This window comes from Berghia stephanieae, unplaced genomic scaffold, assembly GCF_034508935.2.
Source record: "Berghia stephanieae isolate SIO BIC M18660-M18661 unplaced genomic scaffold, UCSD_Bste_1.3 scaffold2229, whole genome shotgun sequence".
In the NCBI taxonomy this organism is placed as follows: Eukaryota; Metazoa; Mollusca; class Gastropoda; order Nudibranchia; family Aeolidiidae; genus Berghia; species Berghia stephanieae.
The window spans coordinates 1-6,466 of NW_027623323.1; the positions used below are offsets into that span (position 1 = coordinate 1).

General features: G+C 37.8%; 1 long non-coding RNA gene across 1 annotated transcript; it reads right to left on the minus strand.

Moving 5' to 3' along the window:
- Positions 1–1,467: 1,467 nt before the first annotated feature.
- LOC144961343 (uncharacterized) lies at positions 1,468–4,853 on the minus strand. Its single transcript, XR_013643132.1, has 3 exons — positions 4,761–4,853; positions 2,966–3,166; positions 1,468–1,651 (listed from the first exon to the last, which is right to left on the minus strand). It is a non-coding gene; the product is annotated as an uncharacterized LOC144961343 (long non-coding RNA).
- Between the last annotated feature and the right edge of the window lie 1,613 nt (positions 4,854–6,466).

The following is a 6,466-nucleotide window of genomic DNA, read 5'->3' on the forward strand; positions in this document are numbered from 1 at the left end:
TTTTTTGTCTTCAAAGTAACAAATTAAAGACGTCATTTTTTCATCCTTCTTTAAAAACTCTTTCCAGGGAAGTTGAATGGCAATTAAGGTTGCATTACTAAAACTAACAAGCTGTGATGGTGACATAATAAAATATTCACAAACAGACTGACAAAACATCTCAAATATTGAGAACTAAGAATTAATCAGGATTCCCACAGCACTGATGGTGGTCATAGTAGTAGTGGTGGTAGGGATAGTGATGGTGATGTTGTGTTGGTGGTAGTAGTAGTGGTAGGGATGATGTGGTGGTGGTTGTAGTGGTGGTAGGGATGGTGATGAGGTAGTTGTTGTGGGAGTGGTGGTAGGGATGGTGATGTGGTGGTGGCTGTTGTAGTAGTGGTGATATGGATGGTGGTGTGGTGGTTGTAGTAGTGGTGATAGGGATGGTGATGTGGTGGTTGTAGTAGTGGTGGTAGGGATTGTGATGTGGACGTGGTTGTAGTAGTAGTGGTGGTAGAGATGGTCATATGGTGGTGGTTGTAGTAGTAATAGTGGTAGGAATGGTGATCTGGTGGTTGTAGTAGTGTTGGTAGGGATGGTGATGTCGCGGTGGTTGTTGTAGTAGCAATGGTAGGGATGGTGATGTGGTGGTTGTAGTTGCTGTGGAAGGGACGGTGATGTGGTAGTGGTTGTATTGTGGTGGTAGGGATGGTGATGTGGTGGTGTTTGTTGTAGTAGTGGTTGTAGTGATGGTGGTAGTGATTGAATGTAGTTGTGGTGGTGGTGGTGGTGGTGGTTGTTTTAGAAGTGGTGTTAGTGATGATGATGATGATGATGATGATGATGATGATGATGATGATGATGATGTAGTGGTGATGGGTGTTTGTAGTGGTGGTAATGACGATGATGATGAATTGGTGTTGGTTGTGGTTGTATTTGTGGTGGTAGTGATGATGATGATATAGAGGTGGTGGTGGTTGTGGCTGTGGTAGTGGTGGTATTCATTGCCGTTGGAAGTAATGAAGATGGTGTTTTGGTTGTAGTAGTGTTGGTAGTGATGATGATGCGGTGGTATTGATGATGATGATGATGATTATGATGATGATGTTGTGGTTGTAGAAACGGTAATCTCGCAAAATTCAATGTTTTATGCTAAAATGGAATTCAAGGAGTTTTCAAGATTTTCTCAGTAATATCATAATCAAGGAGTTTTCAAGGAGTCCTTGAATTTAAGGAGGCCGTGGGAACCCTGAATTAATTCTTTTGAATCCAAATTGCGACTAATCACTTCAAAACCATATGATGTCGGGATGAGACAGTTATAATATAAACCTTCGTTGAAGAGAGAAAATTTTGTTTCTTAAACTTTCAAAAGCATTATTTCAGTAATTCTGACTTTAAACACATTTTTCTTCATCTAGTTCATTCCAACATAATACCAATTGTCATAGTGTGGTCACAATTAGAAATCATGCTTTACCAGTAAATCAATCAGATTCAGTGAAGGATTCTGGGTGTGTGAGTCCTTTATGATGTGTCTGAGCACAACACATAAACCAGACCGAATCAGTCTCTGGTCCGGCTGGTGGATGGATGGCAGGTTGACATTCCTAACCAGACTAGGTAGATCCTGCCATGATGAAAACTCAAAACAAAAATGTGACAAATCCTGAAAGGAAAAAAAAAATATTTTTTTTAAAAGAAAGAAAATTGGAGAAAAAAGGGAGATAATTATTTATGCATTTTGAATGCAAAAGCTCACGTGATTGTAAATGCATCATGTCAAAATTAGAGGGTTCTTCCAGAATAAACAGGGGAAACGCTATAATTTGAAACAAGTATGAAATTTTCAATTCTGGAAAAGGTCTAGGTTTCTCTTTCCCTTCCAGATATTCTCGCAAAATATCTGCACACTTATTGCATAACCAATTTCAAATATGCTACCCTTGATACTTGGTCAAAAGGAGTTATAATTTTTTAATGCAAGGGCTAAATCCATGAGATATTTGTTAGTTTATTTTTAAATGTTTTACAATGCTTGCAACACATTTAGGTACATAGTCATATCAGCGCCAGTAAAAAGGAAGATAAATTGGGATAGTAAAAAGTTCTAGAATTACAATTAAAGTACCCAAGAAAATGGAAGACAAAGGGGAATTCATTCAAATAGGAAACAGATGTAGATTCCAAGAGCACACTATCAGTGACTTAGTTTGAGATCACCTAAAAGTCTCATCCAGACACAAGTACAGGTCCCAACAAAGAGGAATACACTCAAATGTTTACAAATCATATTTATGTAAAACAAAAATAATACAGTGCATAACAGAGAGATGATTTACAAGACAAAAAAGATCATCTCTCTAAATTCTGACTATACATTTGACTATTTCCCTCCCAGACGGGGTATCCGGCCAGGACCAGAACAAAACCAAGTAATCTCGTTCCAAGACAAAGACAGAAAGCATGTTGGAAAACAGATATAGGAGTATAGAAGACACAGTAAGTGCCTCACTGCCCACTATGGGAGAAATCCATGAGAAGTACACAGTGAGGATGAAAGTGTTTATGCTGAGGGTGTACTCAATCATTCAAGGATTTATCATTTGTGCAGTCTATTTAAAATGGGGCATTTCGTCTAAGCCAGGAAGATTGCCTTCTTCTTTAGTGATGTCAGAGGGCAATGTTAAGCAAGTCCATGAGTTAATATAGCAAGATCTTTAAGATAGACTTATTATTATTCTTAACCAGCCAGGGCAGTAACCACCTCTGACAGACTTCAGATCAAGTTTATAAATGTCATTATGTGCTGGTAACAAGAACTGGTCATTGTTTGCCAGCCGAATTGGTGAGCATTTTACTTGTTACTATCTGTGGGAATCTAACACAAAAAGATTTTAAACATTTTAAAATATATTTTGATGTGGCTTGCATAGTGCAAAAAAAATAATCTGAAATTTGAACACAAATGAAAATTACTCACACTTATATTGTATGAACAGACATCATTAGAAGATATGGATGAGAGCTCCACGGATACAAAAACAACTTTGATCTCAGTTTGACAATACTTTGCGATAAACAAAACAACACTGGATTGTAAAGGACATATCACCTCTGTCTTATCAGAGGACAGGCGACCAGAAATATATAATGTTGTTGACATTATGTTACATGTAGGTATCTGTCAGGAAAAAAAAGAAATAAAAGAAATATTTTAAATAGAGTCAAAAAAGTGTGCCTTATTTCATAAAAATCAACAAATGAAAAATAAATAGAACCAAATAAAATGCAGACAAGGAGATCAGCATGGCTCAGTTGCATGGTTTTTGCTTTGTACCAGAAAGGTACCAAGTTTGATAACCCGCCACGCTGTGCAACCTTGAGCAAGTCATCTCACCTTAGCTTACCTCACCTGGGTTATTCCACTCTTCCTTGGAGTAGACCCTAAAGAAAAAAATTCCCCTTGGAGATGAATAAAGGGAATTTCACTTATTCTATCTATTAACATCACTTTCATGGATATAGTAAAGAGCAGTGGGGCTGCCTGAAGCCTGGGGTCATGAAAATACTAATGAAAAGATGAAAATAGAAAAGCTGCAGTTAGGAACAGTACAGTACTGTTGTACTATTCCCATCCATGTTCATCTTCTTCTGGAGATAATAATCTTTAATCTTTTATTTTTATTGAATAATGTTGAGACTTATTATAGTTTTTCATTTGTTGAGAGGACATACTACTTTTTAATTGGCTGAAGAGCATAAAGAAGAAGGAAAAGAAGAAGAAGAAGAAGAAGAAGAAGAAGAAGAAGAAAGAAGAAGAAGAAGAAGAAGAAGAAAGAAGAAGAAGAAGAAGAAGAAGAAGAAGAGGAGGAGGAGGAGGAGGAGGAGGAGGAGGAGGAGGAAGAGGAGAAGGAGGATGTGGAGGAGGAGAGACAGGAGGATGAGGGGGAATGAGAAAGAGAAGGATGGGAGTAGTGGAGGAGGAAGGATGAGGAGGAGGAGGAGGAGGGCTGGAATTGGAATGAAGTAGGTTGTTTGTTTGTTTCTAAGGGTTTTACGGCGCATGCAACACATCTGATTTTCACAATTTTGGTATCATTAGAATCGTGTTGAAAAGCACTTTATAATGATAAAGGTTTCATTGAGCTCAATCTAATTTGAATTTTTTACCACAGTACCAACTATCAGTCACAGTCTATCTTCTATTGTCATTGTCACTTGTTCAAGTTGAATAAAAGCATCAATTCAAGCTGAGCAACTACGTAGAGAGGGGTGGTGGTATGGAAGGGCTCCCAAGAAAGGTCTTTTTCACATCTCCAAAATTTAAATTGTTTGACCTAACGGATGTATAGCTGATAGCGACGCTGATGAACAGAAATGTAAAATGTTAAAATGAAAATGACGACACTCGTCGACTACAGTCAGTGGGAGGCCTTCCGAAAGCTCCTACTCCTACTCCTACATCCCCAGTATTCTTTTTTTTTTAATATAATGTTCTAGTAGGGGATTTGAGAGGTGGGAAACTTTTTTTTTAAGTCTCCCACTCCCCCCTCCCAAATCCCCTATGCCTATAATAGAATAATAGACCATTATAATTATTTTTAAAAAGTTTTCCCCCCTCCCAAACCCCCTACTAGAACATTATTTAAAAAAAAAAAAAAAAAAAAGAATACTGGGGATGTAGGAGCTTTCGGAAGGCCTCCCAAATAAAATTTCACTTAAAGGAAAGAAAGAAATTAGGGAACGCCTGAGTACTGACTTACAATTTAACTTACATATTAAATACGAGAGTAGACAGTCACACACCATTCAGTATTCAATATTGACCTACGCAAGAAATGAAATGAAACGAAAATGAAAGGAGGACGGATGACGGAGAAATGATTGTAAATGTAGCATGCAGAATTGATTTTGTTTCAGGATGGGCCTGTTTGCTTGATTGGACTGGATCAAAAGTCAGAGGCGATCCGTCTCGTGTGAAAATGTCCCTCAGCCCGACATTTCTAATAATAATAAACCAATACAGAGGCTTGTCCCTCGCTGCCAAAAAAAAAAATGCTCTCGGCAGACAATAAACTCAACATTTGTCACTGACACCATGGCAACTATAATAATCATCACCATTAAAAAGCTAATCTAATATTGATACAATTAATACATGTGGTGCGTTCTATCGATTTGCGCGAGTGAAATCCACCTATTGTTACTCATTCTGCATATCGGCGGCGCTTTTTGTGGGAGGCTGAAACTGTCTTTGTTGCGCATTCTGTAGCCTGGATACATCCCTCTGGCTGCGAGAGTAACTGGTAGGATAAATATAGAATGATTCTGCTTGGCACGTTTTAAATTCTACATGCTCATAACGTGGTCAAATCATTTTACAAGGAGACAAATTGAAAGTCACTGCTAAAACAAATTACACTATATTTAAGGTATCCATAATTTAAAATCGAAAGATAATATGTAAGGGCAAGGGTGGTGTTATACATAATCTCTCACAAAATAAAGAGAGAGGAGAAATCCGTCTGTTCATCTATCAGCCACGTGAGGCCCACTGCTCTCTACTATATCCATGAAAGTGATGTTAATAGATAGAATAAGTGAAATTCCCTTTATTCATCTCCAGGGGGATTTTTTTTTTCTTTAGGGTCTACTCCAAGGAAGAGTGGAATAACCCAGGTGTCAGCCAAGGTGCAGCACCAAATGAATTCAAACAACAGAAATTAGAAGAAGATCGAAGGCATATTATAACCTTTTAGCTAGCCTAAGGCCACGTGAAAGCCCAATATTGACACTGCAACAGAATTCTCGCCTACGGGATATACTAAGATGATTTGAAAGTGAGTATTATATTAAGTAAAAAATGGTAGGGCTGCCTGAAGCTGGGAAAACGGTATGGGGTGTCTGAAGCATTGCCTGTATTGTTCCCATACGAAGCCTCTCCATTTTCACTCTTTCATTAGTATTATATTAAATGTACTTGACAATGTTATATAAAAGAGGGGTGAATTACAAGGAAAATGTTATTTATCACAAACAGATGGATAAAGCAAAAGACACAAGTAAGGTTCTAGGTTAAACCGATTATTCCCATTCCAGCGTAAGGACAGAAAGTCATATGGAAAGAGCAAAGGGGTGTAGAAGAGAAAGCAGGGATTGCGTTTCTTTCTTTCTCTTGTATGTGTGTGTGTGCGTGTGTGTGTGTGTGTGTATGTATGTGTGGATTTTGCTTTTTTGGAAAATGTCACGGGGCTTCAACACTTACAGGTCACTTCAGCGCTAGTAGAGAAGAAGAATAAGAAAGGGAAATGTAGATTTAAAATTAAAAGACTAGTCTTATAGGGAACAAAAATGTCCATGAACAATCTATCTATGTGCCCATTTGACATAACCCAGATAAAAGTCCCATCCAGACACAAACAAAAGATTACACTAGGAAGGATACACTTAAATGTTTACAAGTACAACACCTTAAAAATTA